The following is a 17,312-nucleotide window of genomic DNA, read 5'->3' as shown; positions in this document are numbered from 1 at the left end:
TGAGTTGCCTTTGAACATTACATCTTTTGTGAGATATTGGATTTCCAATCAAAGCAGTTATTTACAAATTTCAAATGAGGTTTCATTTACTTTAAAGCATTGCATCATCTCGAGATGATCGATTTATATTTATTAGTTTATTCTGCATGAGGAAGATTTTCTTATTTGAGATGATTTCGAATTTGTTTTGAAAATGAGTTTTAAAATTAGGGGATTTCAAACCAAATTTGATTTTAAGGAAGAAAAAAGTTTTTGTAATATGAAAGTAAGTTTTACGCTATTAAATTAGTTTATGTCCACTCACTGAGATTTTCTCTCACGTCTTGTCTGTTTGTTTGAAATTTTCATCCAAGTAGGAGCGGTCGAGCCAAGGGGAACGTCGAGGCCTTTTGTAACCGTTTGAAAACTTTGTAGGCTATTGTCCCCTTATATTTTTATTTGTATTAAGACCTAGATGGCTATGATAACCTGCGGAAATTTGTTGTATGATGTTTTATTTTACCTTTGGACGGGTCAAAGACCCTTATTACTTTGTGGTAGTGGTGGCTGAAAGATATAGAAGTGTTTTTTATAGGTTCTATAAATATGGGTTAGTCCAATTTCAGGGGAGGTTTTGCCAAATTTTCGGTAGAATTTTCCTTGATTTTGAATCTCACAAGACCACTCCGAGTTTCATGGTGGAATCTGGGAGCGGTTCTGTCGTGGAACAAGGCTGGAAACAGTTGGGAAAGCCACATGTCACTTGCAGATTCGAGGAGAGGATGATTAATCAAAAGAAAAAAAGGGAGGCCGAAGGCTGGGAAGCTTCTGTGAGTGTGCCACGTGTCAACCGCTGAGTGGATGAGGGCAGGATTAATTGGCTGCAGGCGCTGGCGGGAGAAGGCAAAAGTTCTGCCACATGTCGTCGTGGTATTGGCTAGAGCCAATATTAATCAAAAGAAAGGCGTTAGCTGCATCTTTAGTGAGCGTGTCGCAGGCTGATGGTGAAAGAAAGAGACAGCTAGGTACAGCTGTTGCAAGCTAGAGAGTTGAGAGGGAGTGGGCCGGAATGAGAGAGAGGAGTGGGCGCCCGGCTTCTGAGCTTGGCGAGTGACTGTTCGGCTTCCCTTCAACTGGGCCGGTGCAAAATGGGCTACAACTGTGACTGGATTTTCTAGGCCGACGACTTGGGCTCTCTCTTTTATTTGGGCTGTTGTTTCTTCTTTCCTTCTTTCTATTTTTGGCTTTTGTTTTCATGAGCCTACAAAAATATGTAAGTAACTTAATTAGTTAAAAACTCATAAAATTCCTAAAATTAAATGTAATCTAAATAAATAAATAAAAACCCAATAAAATCTAGAAAATAAAACAAAAATCAAATAATTGACTAAAATAACAATTAATCACTAAAATGCTAAAAGACAATGACTAAAATGAATGGTTTTAAGGATATAATATATTAAGCTCAACAATAGTGGTAAGTTTTTGGGAGTAGAATTAATACGATTACGGTACGCCTGTATATTAGTTTTGACTCGTGCAATTAAGAAATATTAGATACTCAGTACCTAAGGTAAAAGGAATTATAGAAAAGTACTTGGATGTTTGAGCTTAGATTTGTTTTGGTTAATTCCTTTGGGAGCGCACTATTAAATGTTTCGGTATAGGACATGAACTCAATTTGAGGAAAACAAGTTGGAGTTTTTTTGAAATGTAACACTTTTTTGGATATTTATAGTTTTGTCCCAGAAAGACTAAATAGTGAAGATGCGACACAGTTGAGCTTAGTTAAGATTTATTATAGAGGAGGTAATATAGAGTAAGTTGGTAAGAGTGGAGATCGCATCTATTTTGAGGTTTTAGAAATTTCTAATTGGGACTTCCTTGGTGTTTAGAATGGTGCATTGGGTAGAATTGATATGGAATTAAGTGAGGGTGGAACAAGTTGGGGAAATAGTTGGAATTTAGATGTGGAATTAAGGGAGTACTTTATGACGTGTGATTCGAGTAATTTAAGTTTTGTAGATTCGATTTGTTGAGATTAACCAATGAGGAAGTGACAGAGTTATACTCTATTGAACTTGGAGAAATAAGAATCTTCCCTTATTGTGAGTTGTAATGATAAGGAAATTGCAATTATGCTTGGATATTATAAATGCATATTGGTAGGTGTATATGTAATAGAGGGGATGTCTCTTGGTGAAGTTAATTTCAAATTAAGTAAAGAGTATATTAAGACAACCATTTGAAATTGTATGAGAATAGAAGGAATGTTAGAGACGTGTGATCGATTAGTGCGTTCGAAGAAATTATAAATTATATATGTTTGTGATGGACAGTGGTACGTGGTAAGCCTTGTTATAGGATGATACTTAGAACTGGACACAAGGTTCGTTATACCAATTTAAGAATTGGGTTGAGGATACCATAATAATAAGGCTTAATTATCGATTTACTACCCAAAACTGTAACTCATTCCCACTTTACCACCTGAAAGTTTTTTTGTCCCAGATTACCACCTGTAACTTACATCCGTGTCCCATTTTACTTTGTTCCGTCAACAATTCCGTTAATGCTGACGATCTGGCCGTTAATGCTGACGTGGCGCGCTAGATGTGCGCCACGTGTCACTTTTTTTTTTCGCATTTTTTTCGCATTTTTTTATTTTTATAAACTTTGAAAATTAATTAAAAATAGCTCCAAACTCAGAAAAATACACGAAAAATTCCTACGGACTCGTCTTGACTAGCACTAATTTACTATAAGGTTAAATTACCAATTTGCCCTCTAAAAATTTTGAAAAAAATTAGAAAGTCCAAATTTATTTCTAAAAAATTAAAATAAATTTTCCTCTATTAAATAAATTCTAGAAAAAATTCTAGAATTTTCGTAAACTCTTGGAAAAATTCTCAAAAATATTTTGAAAAATTACCAAAAGCTTGTTTTAGAGAATTATTTCGAGACTTTACAGAAATTTTAGAATTTTTCTAGAATTTATTTTATAGGGAATTTTATTTTTCTCTAAGACCGAGAGGTCTTTTGGGTAGCAAGTGTTCACGAGAAAGGTATTGTTAGTTTTTAGAAGACTAACGGTGCAGGCCTCATATTTTTTGGAGTTCGGGAGATTATTTTATGAATTTTCAAAGAGTCTAGAGTATTTTAATTTTCTAGAAATAAATTTGGACTTTCCAAATTTTTTGGAAATTTTTAGAGGGAAAATTGGCATTTTGACCCCATAGTAAATTAGTACTAGTTAAGACAAGTCGGTAGGAATTTTCCGTGTATTTTTCTAAGTTCGGAGCTATTTTTAATTAATTTTCAAAGTTTATAAAAATAGAAAAATCAAAAAAATCAAAAAATACAAAAAAATTGTGACACGTGGAGCACATCCAGTGCGCCACGTCAGCATTAACGGAATTTTTGACGGAACAAGGTAAAATGGGACATGGATGTAAGTTATAGGTGGTAATCTGGGACAAAAAAACTTTCAGGTGGTAAAGTGGGAATGAGTTACAATTTTGGGTGGTAAATCGATAATTAAGCCTAATAATAACCACAAGAACTATGATGCAATTTTATTTTGGGAGTTCATTGATGAGAATTTCGGGATTCACATAGAGAGACATAATTTGAGATGAGGAACGATATGAAAAATTGGAAGGTACGTAGTAAGCGTCTTGAAAGTAATAGATCCAAGGAAGTGGGTTCAAATCAGCGTTGGATTTATTTTGTTAGGCAATGCATATAGGGTGACATGGCTTTTGGAGAAAGTAAGTGTCCTTAAAAAGGAATATTAATACAATTTAAGGCAATTATTAGAAACTATTTGAGAATGAAATGAAGGTTTTGAGATATAAATAGGTTTATGTTTTGTGGCCAATTAATTGATAAGAATCAAAATACGTGGTTAAGTGATGTTCTTGTATAATGACATTTGGTTGATCTTATATTAGATTGAATAGTGTTTTCACTTTAAGGATAACTAAGGATGGATGCTTATGGAATAGAATAAGGATTTTTATTTTTATTTTTTTATAATGATTATGGACTTCATAGTATTTTGGGAATATTAGGGCTGGGTCGAGTTGACCCAAAAACCGAGACCGAGCCCGAAACTAGCCCAACCGATACTGAAAAAAAATCGTGCCGAAAGAAAACCGTAGCAGAAGTCTAGTTTGACTACCAAACCAAGAGGTTCGGACTCGATCCCGGTTTCCATATCCTTAAATCATCGGTAAACTGAACCGAACCAAATATACTTAATAAATCATTTAAATAATTCATTTTTATACATTTCTAATACATTTCTAATAAATAATTTATAATTTTATATAATACATTTCTATAATTTATATAAAACATATATAAATTTATAAACCCTAAACCCTATTATTTAATTTATATGTTTTTTAATATGTATACATATATATAAACTAATTAAAAATACCCTAAACCATAATATTAATATATTATACTAAATTAGTAAATTCTGAACCCTATATATCACTATAATTTATATCCTATAACAGTATGTATATCCCATACCCTAAGCCCTAATCCCCTAAGGGCCTAAACCCTATTGTGTGATTCATTGTTGTGGTTTATACTTTATATCATATATGGTATATAATTAATATACCATATATGGTATTATGGTATATAATTAATATATTATATAGTATATAACTATATACTTATATACAATATACTTATATAGGACAATAGGACATGGTATTATACTATTATGGTATATATTACTATATTAGGACATGGTATTATGGTATATAATTAATTTACTATATAGTATATACTTATAAGTCTTATATAGTATAATAGTATATGGTATTATATAGTTATACTATATACTTATATAGGGTTTGGGGTTTAATACAATAATACCCTATATGTATATCACTATATTGTATAGACTATATACTTATAGTCTTCTATAGTATATAACTATATACTAATATACTATATACTTATATAGTATATGGTATGATGGTATATACTATATTCATATACTATATCGTATATCCTATAGTCCTATAGTCCTATACCCTAAGGTTATTTTAGGATATGGTATAATATTTTTAACCCCAATTCAAACCCCAAAATACCCTAAACCCTAAACCAAACCCCAAAATACCCTAATGTCTTAATTAAAAAAAAAAAAACTAAACAAAACTAAGTTAAGTCAACAGACCTGATTTTTTCTCACAGAGCTCGCTCGTCACCACTAGGGATGGACACGGGTAGGGTTGGGTCGGGTTTGGGCCCAAACCGCAGACCTAATTGATACCCACGGGTTCACATTTTGGCAAACCAAACCAATCCAATTGAAAGATAGAAACCAAACCAAACCAAATTGATGTGGTCGGGTCGGGTTGGGCGCGGGTTGGACGGTTTGTAAAATATCTGAAAAATGAGGAAACTGGCTGGAAGGTTCAAACACAAGACCACTAAGAAAAGAAGATAGCACCTTATCCACCAGACCACCAATGTTTGGTTATCTTATTCTTACAATAAATATATTTATACATATCTAATATATTAGACTAATTGAATATTCACTTAAGTATAATATATTCTTTATTCTTACAATAAATATATTTCTAAATATATAATATATTAGAATAATTAAATATATTTCTTTGTGATTCACTGACTTAAGTGAATATTCAGTATGGTAATGATACAAACCTATATATAAATGTTTCATATATAAACCTATATTGGTTATTAATTAGTTTATGGAAATGTAAACCTATATATAAGTGTTTTGGGGTTTGGTTTTTATACTAGTATACTATACTAATAATCTAATATACTAGTATACTATAATATATAAATTATAAATTTACAATAATTAGAAGGATGTCGGGTCGGGTCGGGTCGGGATGGGATGGGTATTTGAAAGATCAACCCGCAGACCAACCCATTTAAGGTCAGTTTTTGCACCGATTCCTCTAAAATGTGGGATAGAAACCAACCAAATGTGGTTGGGTTGGTCGGGTTGGAACGGTTATTGTCCACCCCTAGTCACCACCACGTCACAGAGTAGCATCGCTCATCACCACCACCTCTGCAGATAAAAGTTAGGGTTTGAATCAGGGTTAGGGTTTGGGGTCAATATTGGGAATTAAATGGATTAATAATTAATTTAGGGTTTGGGTCAATTTAAGGGTTAGGATTTGGGTCAATATTCTGGATTAAATTGATTAATAATTAATTTAGGGTTTGGGGTCAATATTGAGGTTTGAATGAGTTTAGGTTAGGGTTTCAGAATTGATGATTTATTAATCAATGTAGGATTCTTTGCAAGCTTGAAGAGCTTGTTGGTGCTGCTTCTTAGCCTGGTTGTTGGTGCATGCTATTGCTTGTTGGTGCTGCTGTCTAGCCTGCTTGAGGTATGTCATATGCCTTGTAATTTTGATAATGATTTAATGATTGAATGATTCACTATTACAAAAAAACTCATACATATCACTAAATTAATATAAGTTTTAAAGATATTCGATATAATAGGATTTTTAATATCGCTTAAATGTTTTTTTTTTCAAAAATTGATATATGAACTATTTTACATATTATCAGAATTTTCAATGTGATATATTATATTGAACAACTTTATTAATCTTGTTTTAAAAGTGATATCTATATTAATAAATGATGTGAAAATTTAAGAATTTGAAAAATGTGCTATTGTTCATCACTTAAAAAACATTTTGACAACCCGCGTTTACACTTTATACTCACATAGACTTACTTTCACACACCCACACTCACATCCAAACTCCACCACACCCACACCCACACCCACACCCACACCCACACCCACACCCAAACACATATCTTCTTCATCGATCTCCGACGAAGATATATGGATTGAGCGCGAAGGTTAAGCTAGCTGATTCTCCAATCCACCCAGCCTTAAGACGTGAGTGATGGGTTGAGAGCGAAGGCTTGCAGAGATCGATGGGTTGAGCGCGTAGGCTTGTAGAGAGCGAACGCAACAGAGAGAGAGAGAAGTCTAAGAAGTCGCGAAGAGAGAGAGAGAGAGAGAGAAGAAAGCTCAATTTGGACAACGTCACGAGATCGAGATCGACCCAGAGAAGCCTTCGCGATACCACCACCCAGCCTTCGCGATTTCAGGTATTTGATGAGATTGTTTTGTTATTTTTTCTTTTTAATTTGAAGTTTAGATTTCGGATTTAGGGTTCTAATATCTGCAGGTTGTTTGAACATGGGTGTTTCTGGAATTTGGGTGTTTTGTTATTTGGGTGTTGGTTTAGATATTGGATTCTCCATGAAGGTGATTGTTGTGCTAAATTTTTCTTGCCTTTTCAAGCATCAGTGCTTCTTCTCAATTTTGTAGGTGGTTAAGTCTTTAATAAATAGTTGGTTAGTCTTTAATTAGTAGTTTTGTTAGTAAAATGACAGCTGGCAGTCCATTGCTGTGAGTCTTGACCTGGATCAAGTCGTTATGTCCGGTTCAATTGCTGATATAAGAGTAGTAGCTCTCATTTTGTAGGGGTGATTTTGATGATTGGTTTATATTGAATATACACAGAAAAATTGGGGCTCTGCTCCTTCTTCCAAATCTCTTTTGTATCAGGTTAAGGTAGAAAAGGTTGTATCATTTGGTATCAGAGCCATCTCGATCCCACTGTTCCCTTTCTGTGCATGCCCCGTCGTTTCACTCGCGCTGCTGCCATGGACGCTCGTGTGACGTCGCTCGAAGCTTCTGTAGAGAAGCTCACTACCTCCTTCGACAAACTTCAGACCCTAGTTAACACGGAGTTCTCGACCTTTGCCAGGAGCCTCGATTCCCAGCTTGATACCATGTTTGGCCGCTGGTTTCGAGCGGCTCCGTCAAGAACTTTCTCGCGGTGCCGAGGGTGGCACCGACCAGATCCCACTCGATGATGAAGATCGTCCTGACTTTGGCTTCAACCGTCCCCACCGACGACCTGATGGGGGTGGGGGTGGACCGATGCTGCGCCACCCATGGCCGAGGATCGAGTTCCCACGATTCACCAACGGCGATGATCCGCTAGCCTGGATCTATCGAGCCGAACAGTATTTCTCCCTCTACAACACACCAGATCATCAGAAGGTTGTCACAGTGTCATTCAATTTTGAGCAGGAGGCTCTGCAATGGTTTAGATGGATGGATTGCTTGCGGATGACACCTCGCTGGGAAGATTTCACTCGCGCCTTTTGCCGCGAGTTCGGCCCATCGGAATTTGAAGATTGTGCAGAGGAGCTATTCAAGTTACGACAAACAGGTACACTCAAGGACTATATCACTGAATTTCGTCGATTAGCTACTCGAACGAATGATGTTGGTCCTGTTCTGTTGAAGAGTTGTTTCTTGGGTGGTTTAAAACATGAATTGAAGTATGATGTGAAGTTGTTGCGTCCCAATACTGTCCATGATGCCATTGCAATTGTTGTACAAGTAGATATTAAGCTCAATGAGCTAAAAGTGGGTGCTCCTAAGCAATTCCCTCATCGCACTCAACCTTTAGCTTCATTGCCAGCCCCAATTGCTAAGGTGAAACATGAAGATTTACCTGTCAAAAAGTTGACACCAGAGGAGGTTTAACAAAGGAGATTAAAGGGGCTGTGTTTCTATTGTGATGAGAAATATGTGAGGGGCCATAAATGCACCAAGAAGCAGCTGTTACTACTTGATGTGAATTTTGAGGATGTGAATTCTGTGGGTACTGATGATGAATCTACAGTTGACTTACAACAAATGGAGCTGAGTGAATGTGCTTTCTATGGCACATCTGCTAAGAAATCAATCAGAACAATGAAGGTGGAAGGTTTGGTCCGAAATTGTCCTGTACTTGTTCTCTTAGATTCGGGTAGTACACATAACTTTGTCGATTCCAGGTTGGTCAAACAGTTGGGCTGGCAGGTTCACCATACCGATGAATTTGAGGTGATGATTGCTGAAGGGGGTAAGGTGAAGAGTAAAGGTTGCTGTAAGAAAATTCCACTTACCATAGGAGAGTATGGTTGTGAGGTGGATCTATTTGCTTTACCACTTGGGGGTTGTGATGTGGTTTTGGGGGTTCAATGGCTTTTACTGGTTAGTCCAGTGTTGTGGGATTTTCAACTCCTAACTATGGAATTCACTGCTAGTGCTAGAAAGTTTAAGTTGGCAAGTACCACTCTTCAAAACACTTTGGTACAAGTGGCATCACTTCAACAGATGGAGAAGATACTACATACAACCAGTTTAGGCCTTCTTTTGTATTCAATTGAATCTGAGAAACTGGAAGCTTGTACTTTGACTCCACAGCAACTTCGTGACTTGCAGAGCTTACTCATTGCCTTTGATGCCATTTTCCAAACACCAACAGCCCTCCCTCCTCATAGAGCTCAAGACCACAAAATACCATTGATTGAGGGTGCCAAACCCCCTAGTATCAGGCCTTACCATTATGGTCCCCTTCAAAAAACAGAAATTGAGAAGGCAGTCCAAGACTTATTGCATTCTGGGTTTATAAGGCCAAGCCATAGTCCTTTCTCTTCCCCAATTCTGTTGGTTAGGAAGAAGGAGGGAACATGGAGAATGTGCATGGATTATAGAGAGCTGAATCAGTTGACAATCAAAGATAAATATCCAATTCCTCTCATAGATGATCTGTTAGATGAATTACATGGTGCACAATATTTTTCTAAGTTAGATCTTAGATCGGGCTATCACCAAATTAGAATGGAAACTGCTGATATTGAGAAGACAGCTTTCCGAACTCATGAGGGCCATTACGAGTTTTTAGTTATGCCATTTGGCCTAACAAACGCACCTGCCTCTTTCCAAAACCTGATGAATGACATTTTCAGACCATTTCTCAGACGGTTTATATTGGTTTTCTTTGATGACATACTAGTTTACAGTACTAGTTGGGAAATGCATTTAAGCCACCTACAACGAGCCTTTGCAATTCTCCAGCATAACCAACTGTTTGTGAAGAAACAAAAGTGTGCTTTTGGTCAAAGTAGTGTAGAGTATTTGGGACATATTGTTTCCAGGGATGGGGTGGCAGCTAATCCGTCTAAATTGCGAGCTATTTTGGATTGGCCTGTTCCGACTAATGTCAAAGAGCTAAGAGGATTTCTCGGCCTGACAGGTTATTATAGGAAGTTTGTTCCTGGGTATGGCAAGATTTGTCAACCTTTATATCAGTTAACTAAAAGAGATGGGTTTGTTTAGTCTCAGGCTGCTACAGATGCTTTCCAACAACTCAAAGTTATCATGACTTCTCCACAAGTGTTAGCCCTACCAGATTTCTCTTCACCATTTGAATTGGAGTGTGATGCTTCCGGAAATGGTATTGGTGCGGTGTTGCAACAGAAGGGACGACCAATAGCCTTTACTAGTCAAGCTCTTGGTTCACGAAACCAAGCTTTATCAACTTATGAAAGAGAATTGATTGCAATAGTGCATGCAGTAAAAAAATGGCAGAATTACCTACAGGGGCGCCATTTTGTGATAAAAACTGATCATAACAGTCTGAAATACTTTTTGAATCAGAGAGCTAACACCCCATTCCAACAAAAATGGGTGGCTAAGCTATTGGGATTTGATTATGAGATTCAATATAAACATGGAACAGATAATGTTGTGGCAGATGCTTTATCTTGGGTACATGATTCAGAACTATTACCAGAGGCTCCTATTGATTCTTCTTGTTCCTTATTGGAGTGTGTTACTATTACTTACCCTTATTTTGGTTGGTTGGATGATTTAAGAAGACATATAGAGCAAGATGATTGGATTATTCATAAAACTCGGGAAGTTGCTGCTTTGGATCCGACTACTGCTCATTCTAAACTAATGAAGTATCATATTGACAATGGGTTCTTGAAGTACAATTCTCGCATTGTGTTGAGTCCAACATCACCTTGGAGGATGAAGTTATTCGAAGAACATCACTCAACACCTACTACTGGTCATCCAGGTGTCCTCAAAACTTATCAAAGAATTAAGAGAGGGTTTTATTGGTAGAGGATGAAACACGACATCAAGTCCATGGTTGCTGAGTGTTCTACATGTCAACAGAACAAGTATGAAACTATTTCTCCACCTGGGTTACTTCAGCCACTACCTATTCCTCAACAAGTATGGACAGATATTAGCATGGATTTTATTGTTGGATTGCCGGGATGCAAGGGTAAGACAGTGATCATGGTGGTTGTAGATTGTTTGTCCAAATATGCTCATTTTGTTGCTCTCGCCCACCCATATACTGCTACTGGAGTTGCTCAGATATTTGTAGACAACATTTTCAAACTACATGGAATGCCATCTACCATTGTGAGTGACAGAGATCCTGTGTTTATCAGTGCATTTTGGAAGGAGTTCTTTAAGCTACAAGGCTCCAAGTTGTGCATGAGCTTTGGGTATCATCCACAAAGTGATGGTCAAACAGAAGTGGTGAATCGATGCTTGGAAACTTATTTGAGGTGTTTTGCTAGTATGCAACCCAAGAAATGGGTGCAGTGGCTTGCTTGGGCTGAGTGGAGCTATAACACTGCCTATCATACTTCTGCTAGGGCGACACCATTTGAATTGGTTTATGGCTACCCCCCACCTCATATCATCACTTATGAATTAGGAACTGCCAAATTGGATGTGGTGGAGCGCAGTCTACTCGAGAGGGATAAGCTTCTGTCTATGTTAAAGCATAACCTGGAAGTGGCTCAAAATAGGATGCAAACTCAAGCTAACAAGCACAGATCAGAGAGGGAATTTTCGGTTGGTGACTATGTTTATCTCAAGCTAATTCCATATCAGTTGCAAGCATTGGCTTCACATTCATTTACTAAACTACATCCTCGATTTTATGGACCCTATGAAGTGCTGGAAAAGATAGGGAAGGTGGCCTACAGATTGAAGCTACCAGCAGGAACCAAAATACACCCAGTTTTTCATGTCAGCTACTTAAAGAAACACTTGGGATCTACTGTTCCATCTACAATTTTACCACTGGTCATGGATGATGGGTTAATCCAAGAAGCTCCTCTAGCTGTATTGCAAAGAAGAATTTATAAGAAAGGAAATGTAGCAGGAACACAACTTCTGGTTCAGTGGATTGGTCATAAGGCTGAAGAGGCTACATGGGAGGATTATGATGAGTTCGTCACCAAATTTCCAGATTTTCAATTTTAAAACCTTGAGGACAAGGTTTGTCTGCAAGGGAGGAGTAGTTGTTAAGATCTGTAATTGGTTAAGTCTTTAATAAATAGTTGGTTAGTCTTTAATTAGTAGTTTTGTTAGTAAAATGACAGCTGGCAGTCCATTGCTGTGAGTCTTGACCTGGATCAAGTCGTTATGTCCGGTTCAATTGCTGATATAAGAGCAGTAGCTCTCATTTTGTAGGGGTGATTTTGATGATTGGTTTATATTGAATATACACAGAAAAATTGGGGCTCTGCTCCTTCTTCCAAATCTCTTTTGTATCAGGTTAAGGTAGAAAGGGTTGTATCATTTTGTAAGTGAAAGCCGAACACAAATTCCTCTGGTTATACTTTTGCAATTTCTATAGAAGATGGTACGGATTGTGAACAAACAGATTTATACAGTCCTTGTGTGAAAGATTCTAGGCAAAATTAAGAAGATCATTGTGAGTTTGAGAGAGAGAGAGACAAAAAATTATTTTGAATACCTTGCAGACCTTATGTGTTTCTCTCAATCCTCGAGTAGCACTTTGCAACACAGGAATATTTAAATGAACAAGTGGTGGTAAAAAACCAAAAAACACACATTCTCGTATAGTTGAGCTTTTAGAATCAAATTCTTACTTTGAAATCTCTTTTTCCATAAATATTCAATTATCTGTTTACTCTTCCCCTTCTCTTTGTGATAGACCAAACCTCATGGACATGGTGATGTGCACTCACTACTCTAATCTAGTGGCCTTTGTTCTCTTTTTCCTGCCACTGGTTTTGGCTGACAACGTGCTTGGGCTCAAAATCTCATTTGGGTTTTACAGTCTTGGTAAGATTTTATTTATCTGTTTGACATTTTTTTTTATCTACCTGTTGGACTGAGAGTGTAATTTGGGTTGAATACATGAATTGGGGTTTTGCTTTCTTTTACTGCTCTAGAATTCTGCTTGTTTGGAGTATGCAGTTTCACTTTGTACTACTCAACTTCCATTTATTCAAATTTGCTTTATAATGTGATAATAATTTGCAGAATACCATGAAAAATGAAAGCAGTATGTTCGGCATGTAATTTTCATATGCTGGAACAAAGTGGTGGTGATGGCGGTGTCGGTGTCGGTTCAACTACTACTGCTGCTGCTACTTCTGCTACTAGTACTGCAGTATAGGTTCAATAATTTCTCTCCTTCTCTCCTTTGTTTTTTTAGGTCTTTCCTGCAAACTTTATATAATTTATATCTCTTTTTTTATTATATTTATTATGATTATGAGGTATGTATATCAAGCGATTCCTCGTATAATTGGATCAACCCAATGAACAAAATTTTAGAAATTTTCATCTTTTGATTTTGATGATCCTCCTACTAGCTAGTTTGCGAGCATCAATATCAAACAATCATTAGTCATTTCAATATGATATATTAGTTAAGTATACACACAATATTTTTGCTTGCTTAATTCATTCTTTGTCTTTACCTTAATAATTTTGGAGATTGGACAAATCAAGCAGAACAAGTACTATCTTACTAGTATCTACAAGCCCTCCTCATCCTTTTCCTTGTAATTCAAAAGACAATTAAGCTGACTAAACCAAGACATCATTGCTATTGTCAATGATAGTGATACCCTGTAAACAATATATCCAATTAATTAACAATGTTATTTGGATCTTGGGTTTATTTATTCTTCTCTATAATTTACTTATTTCGTTAGTATATAATGTGAGGATGGTCACAATATATAGAAGGTATTTATAAGTGGGAATAGGGCAACGCATGTAATATGTATACTAAACAGAGATATTAATTATCTGGTCCCAGGTGAAGATTAGGTAGTTGCTGCTGCTGCTGGGCTTAATCTATGTAAATGTATGTATATATGTATCACACAGTATCTATCACAGATGCCCACGTGCACTTTTGATGCACTTATTTTTTGCACTTTCAGTTTCAGGAGAAAACGACTAGTAGCCAACCCTTTAATTTGTTTCCATTTTATTGCAATTATATATATCTGACAATTATGATATTCTATTTTGTTATAATAGCATAGACCCACCAGTATTCTATTTTGGAAGTATTAAATTTGATGAACTCATAGCCTAGCTAATCACTATTGAAACTAAAGGACCTAGAAACTGGAACTTGGCAATTAGTATTGTAAAAGAGAATTAAGTGAGACAAGTTTTTTAAGAAGTTATGATTTAAGTACATATCACGGCCACTTTCAATTTCTAAATGAGATTTCCAGCCTGCTGCTTAACTGGATGACTGGATAATCATGTTACAAAATTCTATTGCGTTGTTGATTGATTGTTGAATACTCTTTTTATTTATTTATTGTGTTGTTGATTGATTGTTGAATACTGTTTTCTACGTTTTGATATGCATTTGGGCTGTGTTTGATACTTTTCTTGAGGATATTTATTTGATTGATGCTTCTGCCATATGCTCAAAAATTATAATTCATCTTTGTTTCTCTGGTTTAGTGTTTCATTCTTTGAAAAGTATGGTCTATGTTAGTTCTTATCAATATAGAGAGTAATTGCAGATTTTGTTTTATGTGTTTGTGTGTATTGCATTTCATTTTTGACTATGTATTCTGGTTTTATATATGAATTCTTGATTTAAGTTGACCTATGTACATGGTAATTTTTCCCTCTGCAGCTTTCTCGAGTTCATAGTGTCTGCTTGCGAGGTTAGTTACACAAGTGGACATTGTTTTTTCTATCTTATCCCATTGATTGGTTTACGGGTCTTTATCTTATTAACAAACCTGCACTGAAAACTTCATGGTCCAAATCTGTTTGCTTGAAGAAACTAGGAAAGTAGCAGATACTTTAAAATTAAGCCTCGTTCAATAAAATTTTTACTTGCCCCAAATTACCCATACATGTATGATTTAACTATACTTTGAGCTAACATAGACCATACTTTTCATAAATTAAGCCTCGTTCAATAAAATTGTTACTTGTCCCAAAGATCAAGTATCCTTGTTAATCTTTCATTACTGAAGGAAGTGTAAGAACAGAGCAATTGCACTTGGTTCCAATTGTGTTGTCATTAAAAAATTGAAAATTTATGAAACAAGTGCATCCTGCTGGAAATTATGCATGTATTTGCATATGCAAGAATGCATCTAAGAAAAGGAAAATCCATGTTCAGCCAATAAAATTGTGTTGTTTATTATGCCCCTAAGTGCTTTGATCTTGATTATTGATGGACTTATACTTAGATGATATGCAAATAATAAGAGAAAACAAAGATTGTAAAACATACACAAGATTTGTTATCGAGGTTCAGCTAACTTTGCCTATGTCCCCGTGTGATCTTTAGAGAATCACAGCTGCACTATAAAGATTAGAAAGAGATTACAAGAACCTATTGAAAACCCTAACTAATCCCCAAAACCCGAGCTTCCCTTCTCTATCACTCTTGGCCCTTTTTGTTTCTGTCTCTTATGTTATTAAAAGAAATTTCTGCAAGCCTATTTATATATATAAGCTGCTGATTACATTCCTTAACTTATTAGGATAGCCTAAACCTTCTAAAATAGGGAAAGGAACTTTCTTTCCTAAATCTAACCTTAAATCAACTAGGAATACTAAAGAGAACTATTTCCTAAAGCTACTAGGAAATACTTGTGCACACTTTTCTCTAGTTTCCTAAACTGATTAGGAATCCTAAAACCAACTACGACTTCAACGAGCCAAACACAACAAATTGTTCATATTGTTTTTTGAAAGGATTTTAGCAAGCATATACAGGTTTAAACCTTAGAAATTCGAATTAAAAAAGACATTTTGCAGCCAACTTTGAGAAATCTGACCTTCATGCACTATTTTCAAATTCTGTATTGTTGTGAGTGGATTTTGAATCTAAAATTTTGGAATATAAAAATGGACTCAAATAAAAAGATTTCAAGACCAAAACCAAGTGAAATGGTCTTGTAATGACTAAAGGAAAATTTTATAAATCAGCTTTGCTGACTGAATATTCTGCAATTTTCCTAGAATTCCTTTATATTGGATTTTATTAACCAACTCACACAGTCTCATTACGCATGAAAATTTTTGTACATGGAGGTCAATGAGTCTAGATCCATGTCGAGTTTTCTTAGTGCGCGCATTTAAAGGTGTGTGGGTTTTCTTAAAAATTAGGGAGTGTAGCCTACTCATATTTGGTTGTTAATATGAAAGCAGCAAACTTTGAACATAGTTTTATGTTTTTTGTTCTTAAATTTGTCATGACTGTAGAATTTGCTTAATGAATGAAGTGTTGTCAAATGTCCACCTCACTTGAGAAAAGTTGGACAAAATCTAAAAATGTGAATTTCATGTTCATAAGCTGCTATTGTTGTATGAGAGATGCAGAATTTGTACATGATGACTAAATTGTGCGCCTTTTGTGTATAACATGATTATATAATACATCATGTTAAAACTTTGTATTGGTTTTGGCATAGCTAATCCTTGGTATGCTCACCTATATATGTTGATCAGGGTAGCAGGTTTTCCTTTAATTTGCATCTTGGAAGTCTGAGAGCAGATTCACTACTATTCTTCTTGACACTTGACTTAAATTCATCTTCTGTAGGTATTAATTCCTATTCCTACTATTGATGTCATTCAAGGAGCAAGCAACATTGGGTGGTGGACTTGAAATGGCTATATCATGCGATCTTTGGATATGTGGTAGTTGTTCACTGTCATGCCTTGTATTTGTACATGTTGACTATATAGGCCTAGCTTAGATTTTAAGGATGGGGTTAGAGATTGATGAGGTCTCCCCCTAATTTTTGTGATATGCAGACAACTTTTGGGTCCTTTGAAATATATGACAATTGATGAAATGCAATGGATTGTTGAAATATATGAAATGGATTGTTTAGCTAATCTGTGCAGGTTAATTGACCACTAAATAAATATGCAGTAGATGGTTCAATGGTGTCAACCAATTATATCAGTTTTCTGAAAAATAAATTCGATATCAAAACAGGTGTTACATAATACTAATTTCAAAATATATAAGATCAGTTCTAATATAAAAACTGAAATGGTATAAACTTTAGATATCTTTTTTGGAAAAATAAACTTATACCAATCATGGCTTCAAAATTAGTTCCACAATAAAAATACATATAATAGA

General features: G+C 35.6%; 1 long non-coding RNA gene and 1 pseudogene across 1 annotated transcript; both read left to right on the top strand.

The window, feature by feature from the left end:
• Positions 1-7,284: 7,284 nt before the first annotated feature.
• On the top strand, positions 7,285-17,011 carry LOC147280419 (uncharacterized). The gene is made up of 3 exons (XR_015123438.1): positions 7,285-7,353; positions 12,867-12,997; positions 16,761-17,011. It is a non-coding gene; the product is annotated as an uncharacterized LOC147280419 (long non-coding RNA).
• On the top strand, positions 7,908-10,210 carry LOC147280420 (uncharacterized; annotated as a pseudogene).
• Positions 17,012-17,312: the final 301 nt, after the last annotated feature.

Source organism: Dryas octopetala, chromosome 7 (genome assembly GCF_963921425.1).
Source record: "Dryas octopetala chromosome 7, drDryOcto1.1, whole genome shotgun sequence".
In the NCBI taxonomy this organism is placed as follows: Eukaryota; Viridiplantae; Streptophyta; class Magnoliopsida; order Rosales; family Rosaceae; genus Dryas; species Dryas octopetala.
This window is presented reverse-complemented; position numbering and strand designations above follow the sequence as displayed.